This window comes from Podarcis raffonei, chromosome 13, assembly GCF_027172205.1.
Source record: "Podarcis raffonei isolate rPodRaf1 chromosome 13, rPodRaf1.pri, whole genome shotgun sequence".
NCBI lineage: Eukaryota > Metazoa > Chordata > Lepidosauria > Squamata > Lacertidae > Podarcis > Podarcis raffonei.
In genome coordinates, this window is record NC_070614.1 from 19,581,852 (window position 1) to 19,597,929 (window position 16,078).

The following is a 16,078-nucleotide window of genomic DNA, read 5'->3' on the forward strand; positions in this document are numbered from 1 at the left end:
ACACTTTCCCCACCTTTTTCCTTTAGAGAAGCACCCGCTGCCCCATATCTCCCCTGCTCATGCTTGGTCTGACCTCTCGGAGCATTACGAGATGGGGAGGTCGCATTACTGTAAATAGATAGAAACACACTCTCTGCTAACCATGTAATCTTTTTGTATATTCGCTGTGTTTCATATGAGTAACTGGATATATAGAATATATATATATATATATATATATATATATATATATATATATATACATAATACACTGATATAATATATATAAAATATGCACACAAGCAATGAAGAAAAGCCATTTGAGAACACGCTATCGAGGCAAGTAGCCTTTTGTATATAGGTCGTTGATAATAGCTGTACTCACGTTTTTTGTGTGTTCAAAGCAGATTTACTATGATTATTATTTAAAGGCCAATGCGGTAGCGGTTTGGGATCCTGTGCCCAGGAACGTGTCGGGTGGCGCACCAGCCGCATGCGGCCGCTGACGCCTCGGGGAGTCATAGGACAAAGTCACCAGGTTGTTGCCTCTGCCTAAATGTGTTTGGCGTGAAGGGATGTGTTTGTATCTGTGCTTAGCTATACTGAAAAGATGGCGTCTGCTGGTCCGATAAGGCAGTGATGGGGAACCATGTGATCCAGCAGGGCCAGTGAGAAGGGATGATGGGAATTGTAGTCCCGACAGCATCCAGAGGGTCACCCCTGCAATCGGGATATTGGCAATCAGCTTTTTTTTTTGCCTGGCCTCCTCCAGTGATGGCAATTTTGAAATCCTCCATTGTGGAAGTGAAACAAATGAGCTCAAATAAGCTGATCTGTAAAGATGTGCTCTCTCCCTTGGCCTCAAGTACGCACAACCTTGTTTTGAGTGTAGGAATTCTTGTTTCTGTTTGATTTTGGCTACACCATATTTCCCCGTGTAGAAGACGATGTTTTCTTTCCTCAGTTTTTTGAGTGAAAAATGGGGGGGGGGGCTTCTTTTACACGGGGGGCTGTCTTATGCACAGTTTTCAGCATGGCGATCAACAATTTGGAGGGTGATTGCTCCCCAAAAGCTCAAAGAGCTTTGGCAACCCAAAATATTGATTTCTTAATGTTGGGTTCAGAAAAACAGGAGTCTTCTTATACACGGGAAATACATGGTATTTGCTCCATGTGGTAGACCTGAGCTGATATTTCGCTGGATGGGTTTTTCTGAGCTCTTTTTCTTCTTCCCTGCCTTAGAAACAGAGGGTGCTTACTTTTGCAGGTATCCTACAACTGCAATACCCCAGATCACCGCTAGGTCGGAGACATTGTGTAGGATGCAGAAAGGCAGACAGCAACTGTGTTTGGGGTGTTGGGAACGGGGTTGGAACCCCTTCAACAGCAGAGCACGTGACCTGTGTCTAAAAAGGCCCCAGGATCAGTCCCCGGTGTCTCCAGGTAGAGCTGAAAAGGACCTCCCCTTTTGAGAGAGCTGCTGCCAACCAGTGTGACCAGTACTGAGCTGGGTGGGCCAGAGGTTTGACCATGTTTAAGACGGCTTCCAGTGTTCCTAACCAGCTCTATTGGGGTCGCTTTCCCCAGTTCATTTCTCTTCCATTTGGGTGTCGGAACAGGGTAGACGGAGGTCAAAGGGTTGGGCTTTGACCTCTCGCTGTAGCAAGGGTGGGTGAATTCATACGTTTCAGTTTTTCATTTTCCCAATCCTCAATTCATCACACCGAAAGCCCTCGCCAAAATTCACCAGTATTTTGGTGTGCATTTCCCCACCCCACCCCAACACTAATATAATATATGTTTGGGTGTTATTTTAACCTGTAGTGCATATATTCCTGTATGCATTTTTCAGCCGGACAACGGCACTGCAGAAATCCACAGAGGTGCAGATTTTTTTGAAGGATAGCTGCTGCATATTTGGGGTTTTTTGGGGGGGAAATGAGACTCAGATAGCTTTACAATGAAATGACCATAGCCGGACTCCCCTGTTGTCATCTGAAGACCACCTTAAAGAGCAGGAAGCAGGGCGAGGGGCGGCAGAGGCTAAGAAAAAGAGATCTCGCTTTAGGGCCTAGCATTGTAGGAGGTCCAGACCTAGGTCTTTCCAGGGGTCAGTAGGTTAGATCAGCGAACAGCACAGCAAGTCTGTTTGGGAATGGGAAGCATGACTTCAAATCCTTGATCTCGCCACTCTTTGCCTTGCGTGGGTTACCAGGCTGCTATCAGCTACACGACCGAGGCTGGGAGTCCTGTTATTGTACTATAATTCCCATCATCCCTGACCACTGACCATGCTGGCTGGGGGTGATTTGAACTGCAGGGATTGCTTCATTTTGAAGGCATCCCTTAGCTTCTGTTGAGCCAATATGGCCTCGTGTTTACCCCCCCAAAGTTCAGAGCCCTGGAAATTTGGACCGGGGAGACCAGGTGCAAACTGCCGTTCGCCACCCCCACTGAAGCAAAGTCGCTGTTGCTCAGTCTGGCCTACCTTGCAGGGATATTGTAACGGTTAAAAAAAATGGGAATGCCTGCTTTGCTGTTCCTTATTTCCTCTAAGAAGCTCAATCTAACGAAACATCCTTTTCTCCTGTGTGGCTTCCCCAGAGCGTCCTTTCCACTCATAAATATTTGTAGTACCTGTTCTTCCCCTTATGGCAGCCTTTCTTGAGCTTGGGCCCCCAGATGTTGTTGGACTACAACTCCCATCATCCCTGACCACTTGTCCTGTTAGCTAGCGATGATGGGAGTTGTAGTCCAACAACATCTGGGGGCCCAAGCTGGAGAAAGGCTGCCTTAGGGCCCAGTGCAGCTTTAGGCTGAAGTAGGAAATAAACCTGGTTGTCTGGGTCTCGGGAGGAATGTTCTAAAAACAGCCAATTTCAAAACAGTACCTTTCGGCGTGTGTTTATGGCCAACAAGTCCTAGCTGTTATGAGTGCCAGGGGTAAGTTTTCAAGTTGCACGAGGCCCAAAACCCAGCTCCAAGCTGGCACAGGAAGTCAATGGAGAAGGGACTCTCTGGTTCATTTTTAAGTTGGTTTTGGGCTTTCGCTCGGTATGTGTGTTTCTTTAGATTTTCTCTCTGGGCTCAGACTTAGTGGCGAAAGGACTTCTTACCCCCCTTGGTAGAGAAGCGATTCATCAGTCTGGATAGATACCTGAGTAACCCAGGTTTTTTTTTGTTTTTTGTTTTGGCCTTGTAGCTGCAACTGGGCTGTAGCGGCGCACCCGCTCAAAAGCAATAGTTTGTGGGCAAAGTGAGACGTTCACGCTCTCTTTTGAACTCAGGTTTGATTCCGTGCAACTTTTATGAGAACGTGTGGCCTTGCTTTATTTATTTATTTATTTATTTCCACTGCAAGTGCATCTATAGACAGTGCACTGCCCCCCCTCCAGAAAATCCTGTTGCGACACCCTTGCCTTCAAGATTTCACCCGGAGGCCTGGAATGTGGGAAGACCCTCGGAAGCACGTGCAGAGTGCGTTTCTGAACACCTGACCTTGGGGTCCATGGGGTTTGTTAGAAGTCGGAGCCGCTGGGTTCGAAAGCGCATCTTCCCCGTAGTCTGTGGAGCCCTGCACACTTAAACAACGACAAAAAACGCCCCACTGCCAACTCTCATGGCCTTGTTTCTTGCCAGCCTTTTTAGCGAGGAGTCAAGTCTTTCCCCTTTCAGCCTGGGAGGAGGAAGAGGAGCCTTGGGTTGGTGACAGAGCACATGCTTTGCATGCCGAAAGTCTCAGGTTCGACACCCCCCTCACTAAGTCCACTTTAAAGTCTCCGTCTGCGGAGAGAGCTGTTGCCAGTCAGAACAGACAGCCCTGGGCAAGGTGGATCTTCAGTTTGGTGCAAGGTAGTTTCAAGCGCTTGTCAGGGTGGACTGCTGTCTCTGGATCGCTTGCAAACTTGCCTACGTCGAGTGAGGATGGAGGGCCGCCATTCTACAGTATATACCGTATTTTTTGCTCTATAAGACTCACTTTTTCCCTCCTAAAAAGTAAGGGGAAATGTGTGTGCGTCTTATGGAGCGAATGCAGGCTGCGCAGCTATCCCAGAAGCCAGAACAGCAAGAGGGATTGCTGCTTTCACTGCACAGCGATCCCTCTTGCTATTCTGGCTTTTGAGATTCAGAATATTTTTTTTCTTGTTTTCCTCCTCCAAAAACTAGGTGCGTCTTGTGGTCTGGTGCGTCTTATAGAGCGAAAAATACGGTATGCATTTTTATTCAGGAGTCAGCCCGGTTGCCTCAACCAAGTGAAATCTGAGCAAACGTACATCAGGATCGGGTTCTGCAGCTGAGGCCCTTTTATGCGCAAGCAAGTCCCGTTTTGAAATCATGCTCTGAGCAAGCCCGGTTCTGTCAGCACGCTGCACATTGGGGCTTGGTGATGGCTTCCCTGCAGACTGTGTTGACTCCTGTCTGCCGAAGCTCCAAGTGCCTGGATGTTGGAGGGTGTAGCGTTTGCCGGGAATGTGCGGTTCAGAATTATTGTATTTGGGGAAGGGGCTACTTCAGTGAGAAAAAGTGGAAGGGGCTGAGTGGCCATTGGGCAGTGCCCACCTCGGGTGATGGAAGGAGGAATAATAAGTTGCCAGAAGGATGTATGTTGCCATCTTTTATAAGTTTGATGTGATTGCTTTCTCTTGTGGGAGGAGAGATGACCCACCAGTGTCCAATAAAGTATTTGTGTGGCATTACACTCCTCTGATGTGTGTCTTTTGTGGGTGAATGTGGGATTTGTCCAGGACCTCTCCCCCCAAAAAGGGGGGTGAAAAGAGGGACACCCTATTGCACCCCCTCCAATAGTTCTCAGCTGTAATTTTTTTATATATATTATTTTTTACCAACAACCAAAACCCAACAGTGAAACCCCCCAGGTGGCTGATATGTATAATCAATAATAACATATTCAAATTGACCATATGTACAATTCCATATACATTAACACTCCTCGCTCCATAAGGTTTATTTAACTTTTAACATTTTAATTGCCCCAAATTGTTCAAATCTACCCAAATAATTCAGTATCTTCTCAAACCAATCCTCTTTCTCACTGACCTTAAACGCTTTCATTCTTTGTATCTTCACGGTTAGATATTTTAAAATTATAATATTATTCAATTTTTTTCCTCCATTCGTTCACCCCTAGCTCTTCTGCATTTTTCCAATTACTCACTATAACGTGTCTGGCTACAGTTACCATCAATTTTACCCATTTACATTCCTCTTTTGTTTTTAACTTGGGACGCGGGTGGCGCTGTGAGTTAAACCACAGAGCCTAGGACTTGCCAATCAGAAGGTCGGTGGTTCGAATCCTCGCAACGGGGTGAGCTCCCATTGCTCAGTCCCTGCTCCTGCCAACCTAGCAGTTCGAAAGCACGTCAAAGTGCAAGTAGATAGAGAGGTACCGCTCCGGCAGGAAGGTAAACGGCGCTTCCATGTGCTGCTCTGGTTCGCCAGAAGCGGCTTAGTCATGCTGGCCACATGACCTGGAAGCTGTACGGCGGCTCCCTCGGCCAATAAAGCGAGATGAGCGCCGCAACCCCAGAGTCTGTCACGACTGGACCTAACGGTCAGGGGTCCCTTTACCTTTACCTTTACTCAGGCTAATAAGAACCATTAATTTAGATATTTCCACCTTCCTAGACACAATTTCCGATATTTCTATACCAATCTGTTTCCAAAATTCATGAACTAACGGACAATCCCACCACATATTTCTCAGCGGTAAATAAGGAAATCCTTCAGAAAGGACAAGCGGGACAAATCTGGGATCAAATCGGGAACTGGGACAGCTTCTGTAATTCTGGGACTGTCCCTGGTAAATCAGGACACTGGGACGGTTTCTCTTCATCCACCGACTCCAGGAAAGATGGTGTAATAACTTTGGCCTCTGAGGCCGATTCCAAACACTCCTTATTTCTCAAATGCCCAGGGATTTTCGGTCCATGAGGCCACAGCGAATGCTATGGCCGCCGTCCAGGCCCGGCAGATGATGATTAGCACTGTCTAGATCAGCGGTTCTCAACCTGTGGGTCCCTAGATGATGTTGGACTACAAATCCCATTATCCGTGAGCTCTGGCCTTGCTAGCTAGGGGTAATGGGAGTTGTAGTTCAACAACATCTGAGGACCCACAGGTTGAGAAAGGCTGCTCTAGAGATTGTAGCCCACTCTTCATCCAGAGACGGAGAGATGAAAATGGCGGGATCGCTCTCTGCCCTAATATGCCAGCAAATTCATGGCAATGTTGTGTACAGTGACCCTACTGTGTGCACACTGCTTCATAGAATCATAAAATTGCAGGGTTGGAAGAAATGCCAAGGGTCTTCTAGTCCAACCCCTTGCAATGCAGGTGTGATGGCCTGGGGCTCAGACTCGGAACCAGAGGAGTCGTAGTCCGCATCAGATCCTTTGCCTCAGGCGGCATCTGAACCAAGTCTGGGGCCTGATCCTGAAGAGTCCCAGTCTGCACAGATTCCCCTGAATCAAACACCAGCTGGGCCGAGTCAGGGGCCTGCCCCTGCCCTGGCTCCAGATGCGGGGATTATCTTGTTGCCTTCAGCTGGGCCATCACTTACAGCTGCTCCACTACCGGTTTGGTCAGGGGAGGCTGAGGCGGCCCCTGGGTCTAGTAACCCACCGACGTCTCCCGAGCTGCAGAGACTAAGGTCTGAGTGAAGGAGCGACCTGAGTACTCGCAGGAGGAGTGCTCGCCTTCGGGTGAAACAGGTGAGTCGCTGGGGGATCAGGACCGGCCCTTACCCTGTCAGAGATAAAAGGCTGTTGGATCCCGCCCCAGGTTGCAGGAGCAACATTGCTGTTTGCCAGAAGCTGCCTGAGATCCTGTGCCTGACCTTGCCTGGTTTGCTGCCTCATGTCCTGCCTGCCTGCCTCCTCGTGGAACCCTTGGATTTGGGACCGGACCTGGACCGTGTTACTCGGGTTACCCCCGGGCCCAGCACAGCAGGGATCTCAGCTAAAGCACCCGTGACAGATGGCCATCCAACCTCTGGTTAAAAACCTCCAAGGAAGGAGAGTCCACAACCTCCGGAGGGAGCCCGTTCCACTGTCAAACAGCTCTTACTGTCATCTAAAGGGCTTTTGGGAACAGGTTCCATTTACCCTGTGGAAAAACAGGGTAGCAGTTCATCAATGCTCTTTGGCTGGAACGTGTGCTCTCTTTCGCACTTACCATTCGTTGACGCCAGGTGGTGCCCTGACACCTTCGTTCTGGGCAGGAGGCCCTGCAAGTTCCACCTTCAGCTGTGCCGCTCGATGGCATTCCTGTGCTCCCTTTCCATCTTACAGGGATGGAGCATGCTGCTCTCAGCATCAAACCCATAAGGTGCGCTGGGCCCACAAAAGCCAATCATGCATAGTGGTTTCATTCCCCATTGGGTGTGTGCATGACACATGCGTTCAGCGTCTTTGCTACAATGCTTTTCTTTCTTGGGCTGACTGATGCTGGTCAGTACATGTGGCTAGAAAAAACAGCTGCGTGCAATTTTCCTTTCGTCCCCTGATTTCTAGGCACGGCTAAAGCAATTTCCCATGGGCCTGCTGATCCCCCTGGGGAAACCTGCTCTTTACAGTTGCATCAGAGCAAACGTCAATTTGCAGAAAGCCTGGTTGGTGTTTGCTCCGATTTGGTGGTAAAAAGCAGGTTTTCCCTGGGGGAAGGGGGGAGGACAAGCAGAGGTGTGTGGATCGGCCCCTAGTTGTGCCATTGATCTGCCTCTGTAGAAAACTACTGATGTGCTACACTGCCTAACCTGCCTCACAAGGGACGCGGGTGGCACTGTGGTCTAAACCACTGAGCCTCGGGCTTGCTGATCAGAAGGTTGGCGGTTCGAATCCGCACAATGGGGTGAGCTCCCATTGCTCTGTCCCAGCTCCTGCCAACCTAGCAGTTCGAAAGCACGCCAGTGCAAGTAGATAAATAGGTGCCACTGTGGTGGGGAGATAAACGGCGTTTCCGTGCGCCCTGGTTTCCGTCACGGTGTTCCATTGCGCCAGAAGCGGTTTAGTCCTGCTGGCCACATGTCCCAGAAAGCTGTCTGTGGACAAACCTGCTCCCTCGGCCTGAAAGCAAGATGAGCGCCGCAACCCCATAGTCACCTTTGACTGGATTTAACTGCCCAGGGGTCCTTTACCTTTTAACTTTACCTCACAGGCTTGAGCCTTGAGCCCCGTGGAGTGAAGCTGGGGTAGAAATCGAATAACTAATATACCCCCCTCCCACTCCTATTCATGAGGCCGTCGTCTACACATGGGCTGTCCCCTGTGCATGTGCAAAGCGCTGCCTCAAATGCACAGACCACAGCCGAAATGCAAAAGTGCATACGGCTCACTTTTTAAAATTGGATGGAAGATAGGAAAAACACAACCCAACGGGTATTTCTGCAGTGCAGTTAAGAGCCAGCACAGAATCAGTTGTAAAAAGCGTTGTAGAATACAAAAGTTTCTGACAGAAGAAGAGGAGGCAGTGAACATACAGTGCAACATTCCTCCTTAAAATTGGGACATCCTATTCAATAACAACAACAACAATTTTACTATTTATACCCCACCCATTTGACTGGCTTTCCCTAGCCACTCTAAGCAGCTTCCAACATATAGTAAACCATAATAAAACATTAAACATTTTAAGAACATCCCTATACATGGCTGCCTTCAGATGACTCAGGGGCCAGATAACTCTATACCCTCCAACGTGTCTCGGATCAAAATAGGGACATCCTAAGGAAAAGCGGGGCATTCTGGGATCAAATGATAAACGGGGTGGCATCTGTAAAATAGGTACACTTTGGAGTGGCTGAGAGAAGGGGCTTGAGAGAAGGGGCCTGAGATTTCAGGAGGGAATTTCAAAACTGCGGAGCCGCTATGAAGAAGGCTGGCAGGTTCCAGGGACCTTCTCAAAGGACCAGAGAGCTAGCCCCCCTCACACACACACCCGACGCTGATCTAGGGACAGTGCTCATGGGTGCAAACAGGCCTTCAGATTACCTGTCACTACCTAGGCTGTTGAGCCCCTGCTCACACCTTCACAGGATCAGGTTTCCAGAGGAGATTCCAGGCTGTTGCACAATTATATTTATTATATCATATTATATTTTTTATGTACTACTGTATTTCATAGTGTTGAACATTTCTCTGATGAAAATAGGGATGTCCTGTATAACAACAACAACAACAACAGCACCCCGCCCATGTGACTGGGTTGCCCCAGGAATTCCATTTGAATTGGCATCCATTTAAAATACTTTCGCACTGCAGTAGAGTTAATTGAATGACGCTCAAGGGTGCTGCACTGCATTTTCCCATTTTTTTTTTAAAAAAAATGCTTCACGAGTGGATTTAGGAATGTAGCTAACTTTCTTCTCGCAAATGTCCTGGAGAAAGGAAAACAGGCTCCACGCTAAATTACAAGGAAATTACAAAGCTGCCTAGGCATGCCTCAGGGTCAAGCAATAGGTAGTATCTTTAAAGGTGAGGTTGGGCCCCTGCTTTTAATACTCAGCCTTGGAAGATGTGGAATAATACTAAGGAAAGAACCAAGCACCTCTGATTCCGTCTCCGTGTGTGTGTGTGTGTGTGTGTGTGTGTGTGTGTTATAAGTACTTCCTGCTCAGGAGGCACAGTTAATAAAAGACTCATAGGGAATGTTAAACTTCCTTAAGGGTTTGTGTGTTGTGTGTGCGAAATGAGACACCTTCTGCTTGGTGACGCATGTGGCTCCACTCAGACCCCCACTCTATTTTTTGGGGGGAAGGGATGAAAAAATTCTCTATTGAAATTCATTAATGTCATTACAGATTTAACTTCACACATACACATACATACAATATACCAGTATATAGATATATTCTTAAATTAGTTTAACTTAGAATGTTAATTTCACCTTCTAATTCCACTTAGATATCAGCTAAGCTAAAATCATATAATGGTACATAAATAAAATAAACAACAACAAACTGAAGTAAAATAAATACAGACTTCCCATCATTTCCCGATATAGTTGACTCTAAAGGAAAAGGTAAAGGGACCCCTGACCGTTAAGTCCAGTTGCGAACGACTCTGGGGTTGCAGCGCTCATCTCGCTTTACTTGCCGAGGGAGCCGACGTTTGTCCACGGACAGCTTCCGGGTCATGTGGCCAGCATGACTAAGGCACTTCTGGCCAACCAGAGCAGCGCATGGAAACACTGTTTACGTTCCCGCCGAAGTGGTACCTATTTATCTACTTGCACTTTGACGTGCTTTTGAACTGCTAGGTTGGCAGGAACAGGGACAGAGCCATGGGACGTCACCCCGTCACAGGGATTTGAACCGCCGACCTTCTGATCGGCAAGCCCTAGGCTCTGTGGTTTAGACCACAGCACCACCCGCGTCCCTTAAAGGTAAAGGGACCCCTGACACTCTAGATTTCTGCAATTGTGTTCTTATCGTCAGAGCTCCACAGACCAGAGTCCTATAGGGGGAAAGAAACAATGGGGATGGAATGCTTGCTTAAATGTCCAGACAAAGCTGGCCACCACAATGTGTCCTATCAGGGGACAGTTTCCGGAGAAGTGTTGCACAAACAGGGAGCCCCATTCACGAAGAAAACAGGAAACGGGGGTGGGGGGTGGGGCGTGCGTTGGGAACGGGGAGGGTAGAGAGAACAATCCCAGATAAATAAACACCAAGGGAAGCTGTCTGGGGCAAGGTGGACAGAGGAGACAGCGAGGGGGAAACAGAACAAATTAAACATCTGCTTTTAGGATCTCAGCTGGGAATATAGTGCAGCTATAATGCAAAACATCAGGACAGGTTCCAGCAAAGATGGAGGAGGGGGAGATAGCCTATATTTTGAAAGGAGGACGTCCGAAGCAGTTGCTACCGAGGGCTATGCTAGGACTATATATTGCACACAAATGTGTTTACTGAAAAAGAGTGGGGTGTCTTCCAGATGTCACTGAATTATTATGATTTCTGTTATCGGCCATGCTAGGAATTGGGAATCCAACAACTTTTGTAGGGCCACTGGTTCCCCAAAGCTGCTTTAGATGGTAATGAAAGCTGTTTTATTTGCCACCACAATGTGGCAAGCCTGCCTCATTGCATTTCAGGACCACCTTGGCCCTTCCCCTGGACTTCTGCCCTGCAATTCCTGGCCTGATAGCACCACTTGAGAGAAGGATAAGAGGTGGTAAACAAGCCTTTTGAGTTCTCCAGATGTCGTTTTAGGTCTAATGCAGGGAATTCCGAGTACCCTTCAAAGTGTTGCTGCTGACCTTTAAAGCCCTAAACGGCCCCGCCCCAGTATACCTGAAGGAGCGTCTCCGCCTCCATCGTTCAGCCCAGACACTGAGGTCCAGCTCCGAGGGCCTTCTGGCGGTTCCCTCCCTGCGAGAAGCGAAGTTACAGGGAACGAGGCAGAGGGCCTTCTCGGTAGTGGCTCCCTCCTTGTGGAATGCTCTCCCACTAGATGTCAAGGAAATAAAAAACTATCTGACTTTTAGAAGACATCTGAAGGCAGCCCTGTTTAGGGTAGTTTTTAAAGTTTGATGTTTTCTCTTGTTTTTAATATTCTGTTGGGAACCGCCCAGAGTGGTTGGGGAAACCCAGCCAGATGGGCGGGGAATAATTTATTATTATTATTATTATTATTATTATTATTATTATTATTATCATCATCATCATCATCATCATCATCATCATCATCATCCTATGTATTCCTGCATTGCAATGGGTTGGACTAGATGACCCTTGGGTCCCGTCGAACTCTACAATTCTATGATTCAATGGGCCTTCCAGTGTTTTAGGACTAGCTTCCACCCCTGACCATTAACCAGCTTAGCTGTGGCTGATGGGGGTTCAGGAGTCCAAAACCACCTGGAGGGCCGTTGGTTCCCTAGACTTAAAACAATATCCTGAGTGGGAAACTCTTCTTTCAGCCCCTGATGAATGGTAGAATTGGATGGGACCCCAAGGGACATCTGCAGATAAAACAATATCGTGCTCTTGTTTGTGGAGGTGTTGTTTTCACTACCTAAAGATCAGCCATGCACCAGTCCTTTGCTGAGCACAGTAAATCTCCACTCCACCTGACCGGTGAATTATTGCGTCTATACTAATATTGCTTTGAGTGTAATATCTTCCATTCCTGTCTCCCTGCCATCCAGACAGTCACATGCAATGCTAATGCAAACGCACATGTCATTCGCATGCTGTGCTCATGCTCATCTCTGATTAACCCTTTCCTACCATCTCTCCGGGACACGGGTGGCGCTGTGGGTTAAACCACAGAGCCTAGGACCTGCTGATCAGAAGGTCGGCGGTTAGAATCCCTGCAACGGGGTAAGCTCCTGTTGCTCGGTCCCTGCTCCTGCCAACCTAGCAGTTTGAAAGCACCTCAAAGTGCAAGTCGATAAATAGGTACCACTCCGGCGGGAAGGTAAACGGCGTTTCCGTGTGCTGCTCTGGTTCGCCAGAAGCAGCTTAATCATGCTGGCCACATGACCCGGAAGCTGTACGCCGGCTCCCTCGGCCAATATGAGCGCCGCAACCCCAGAGTCGTCCGTGACTGGACCTAATGGTCAGGGGTCCCTTTACCTATACCATCTCTCCACAATCCTATTTGCCTGCAGGGGCTTTTGTGCTGGCCTTTTAATCGGCAGCTAAGCCAATGCCTAGGGAGAGCTCAGGTCCACATGCTGAAGCCAGCGCTCTGACAATCCGTAGCTGGGAGAGTTTCGAAGATGACAGCCTGTGCTTTAAAGTTTTTATTTATAATTTTCAAGTTTATACATTTCATTAGTTTTACATTCAATTTTACGTTTCAAAGTTTGACTTCCTTCCCCCTCTTTCTGTGGTCCTTTAAATGTATTTTTTAAAATATCTTCTGCATATCCAAATTCATTTAATTTGCTCATTGAATTATCCACTTTAAATATATACTCTTATGAAACTGCAGGTTGTTACAATAACCCTGCCAATGTTTTTATCTGTTTGCAATTGATCTGTAAATATTCAACAAACCATTTCTATTCTTTTATGTAAAAAGTTTGTTATCTTTTTATAACATCTTGATTTCTTATTCTTCCGGGAAGTTTCGCCATTTCTGCATATTCCGTAAGTGTTTGTATCCATTCTTCCTTTGCTGGGACTTCTTTCCACTTTTGGGCAAGTAGCATTCTTGCTGCTGTAGTAGCATACACAAATAAATTTCTATACAATTTAGGTAGCTCTGTCCCTATAATTCCCCAAAGAAAAGCTTCTGGTTTTTTTAAAAAACAAAAGTTATTTTTAACTCTTTCTCTTTTAAGAGTTTTGTGCTATAACTAGACACATTGTGAATCTTCCCCAGTAAGTGCACTAGATTATCCAAAGCTGGTTTCAACTTTGAAAATGGACAATGAAATCAAGTCTGTTGTTGAAACCCTAGATGAGCTGCATTGGTGGAGCATGAGCCTCTTAGAAGCATAGAATTGCAGAGCAGGAAGTAACCCTGAGGATCATCTAGTCCAACCCCCTGCAGTGCAGGAATCGAACCTGCAACTTTGGCATTATCAGCACCACACTCTAGCCAACTGAGCTATCCAGGCTCTTAATCTCATGGTCAAGGGTTCAAGCCCCATGTTGGGTTAAAGATTCTTGCATTGAAGCGGGTATGACCTATGGTCCCTTCCAACCAGTGTCTGATTATGTATAAGCTAAACAAACTATAGCTTAGGGCCCCACTCTCTTGTGCCCCCCAAAAAAATTTAAAGGAAAAAAACTGGATGTACATTTCCAAAATATAAGATAAAAAACAAATAAAATAAAACCTACATACAGCAACTGCGTTTTGTATTGTGTAGGCTCCTATTTGTTATGTGCAAATGGCTTTAGACACCTAATTAGGTCCATAAATTACCATATAGCATATATTCAACACAAAAAACAGCGTCAATTTGTTGTTGACAAAGGACAGCTGGACATATAAAGGGCCCCATTACCTTCAGTAGCTTAGGGCCTCATCAAACCTAAATCTGGCCCTGCTTCTAATGCTACAATTCTATGATTCTTTGAGGATGAAAAACTTATGCTCCTTTTCCTCCCGTTAGCAGTAAAAACAATAATTATAATAATGTAGCATGTTCCTGAGCGTCCACAGCTCTTTATCTCAGTAAGCCTTACAACATACCTATAAGGTAGGCTAATGTTGCCCCCATATTACAGATGGGATGGTTTTAACTTTAGAGATTAGTGGCTTGCCTGAGGCTACCCAACGATGGAGGTGAAATCCGGGTGGGTAGGAGGAGGTAGCTGGAATATAATTGCCTATCCATAGCTGGGATTGCTGTTTCCTTTCACTAACAACATAGCCTTTCTGTGGGGTCTTCCGATGAAGCGTTCTGTGTGACTGGAAAAGCTTTCACATTCCTTTGCTCGATCCTGATGATTCGCACGGAGCGCAGACGGAAAAAAGCTTCACCTAAACTGGGGGGAAAGAGAATACTGATATTCCCGCATGGTCACGGAGAAAATCTGACTCCTGAACGGTCGCGTAGCTCTCAAAGTATGAAAGAAGCACCAGGACGCAACAGAGCCAATTCACATGTAAAGCATGGATAGTTTGGGGCCCCCCGGCCAATTATCTTCCAAAACATTATTTCAGAAAGTCGCTCTCCCCCTCCTACTCTGAGCCCCACGCCAGAGTCCAGATCTGGATTAGCCTTCCACCCACAGCCTTTGAAAGAAAAAAGGGCAAGCCACAAAATTAACATAACATTTAGTTTGGCCCATTGTTCACCACTTGGGGGGGGGGTCGTCCTCCCCAAATAGGCTCGGCCTCCATTAAAGAGGCAGAAGGCTGATCTGAAATTCTGGACTGAGATCTCTCCCCCCCACCATTATCTTGATCAAATCCTTCTCTGATCTTGCATTTGTGGCAGACATTCACCAGTTGTCTAATTTCTTCCGGTGACAATATCATTTTAAGACCTCCCTCGTGTGTCAATCTACTCACCAGATCGTGCATGGTGCTATTTTGCAAGCTCCATGCCTACTAAGAAACAGCAGCGGCGGCGGCAAAATCCATAAAATCCCTCGAAGCTCGTAACCTTTTCTAAGAAACCAGAGGCTTTTCTTTTCGGGATATTGGGATTAGAGATATCTGAAAATTATAAAAACTTATTTACGTGTGCGACCACAGCAGCTCGTATGGTATTTGTCTCCCAAAATGAAAAGTAGACAATGTCTCGACCAAAGAAGAATGGCAGCAAAAACTATTGGAATATGCAGAAATGGCGAAACTTGCTGGAAGACTAAGAAATCAAGAAGATTCAATACTCTTTTAATTTAGAGTGGAAATCGTTTATTGGGTATTTTAAAAATGATTGCAAACAGATACAATCATTAGCAGGGTTAACGCAAAGACACGCAGTGAGAAAATAGGAATCTTGAATGTATGGGATAATAATTAGGCTTAAATTAGGAGATGCAGCTAAGATATTATGAACATAAGCAACTGCAGAAAGGGGAGGGGAGGGAGTCAAAATGGGGTACTGGAATTTGAAGTGAAATTATATCTTTTTTGTTTGATGTAAAATGATACACACACACACTCCGCAAAGCTCAGCACTTTAGGAACAAGAAGAACGTATGCACTGGAAATGAATGAAATCAGTACCCAAACAGAGATCTGGATTCATCTTTGCATACACTGGTTTACAGAAAAGGCAGCCAATATGGAAATGATAGAACAGGGGCGCCAGCTCCTGGAGGCTGAGGTGCTTTGGGGCTACCACGTTCAGAGGCGATATGGGGGCGGGAGAGAATATACGTGGTTTGCAGGATTCCCAGAAGCACGTCCGCTTGGTCATTGTGAGAAATAGGAGGCTAAAGGAGCTGAACCGTGTGTCTGGGCCGGTAGAACTTTGGAGAAGTTGCTCAGCGGTAGAACATCTGCTTCCCTGGCAGTTCTAAGTAGGATCGGGGGAAAGTCCTTTTCTGAAACCCTGGAGAACTGCTGCCGATCAGTGCAGACAGATAGACTCAATATGGGCAGGACTCGAACCCATCACTTCAAATTACAAGAAAGTTGATTCTGACTAAACACTGGGAAGAACT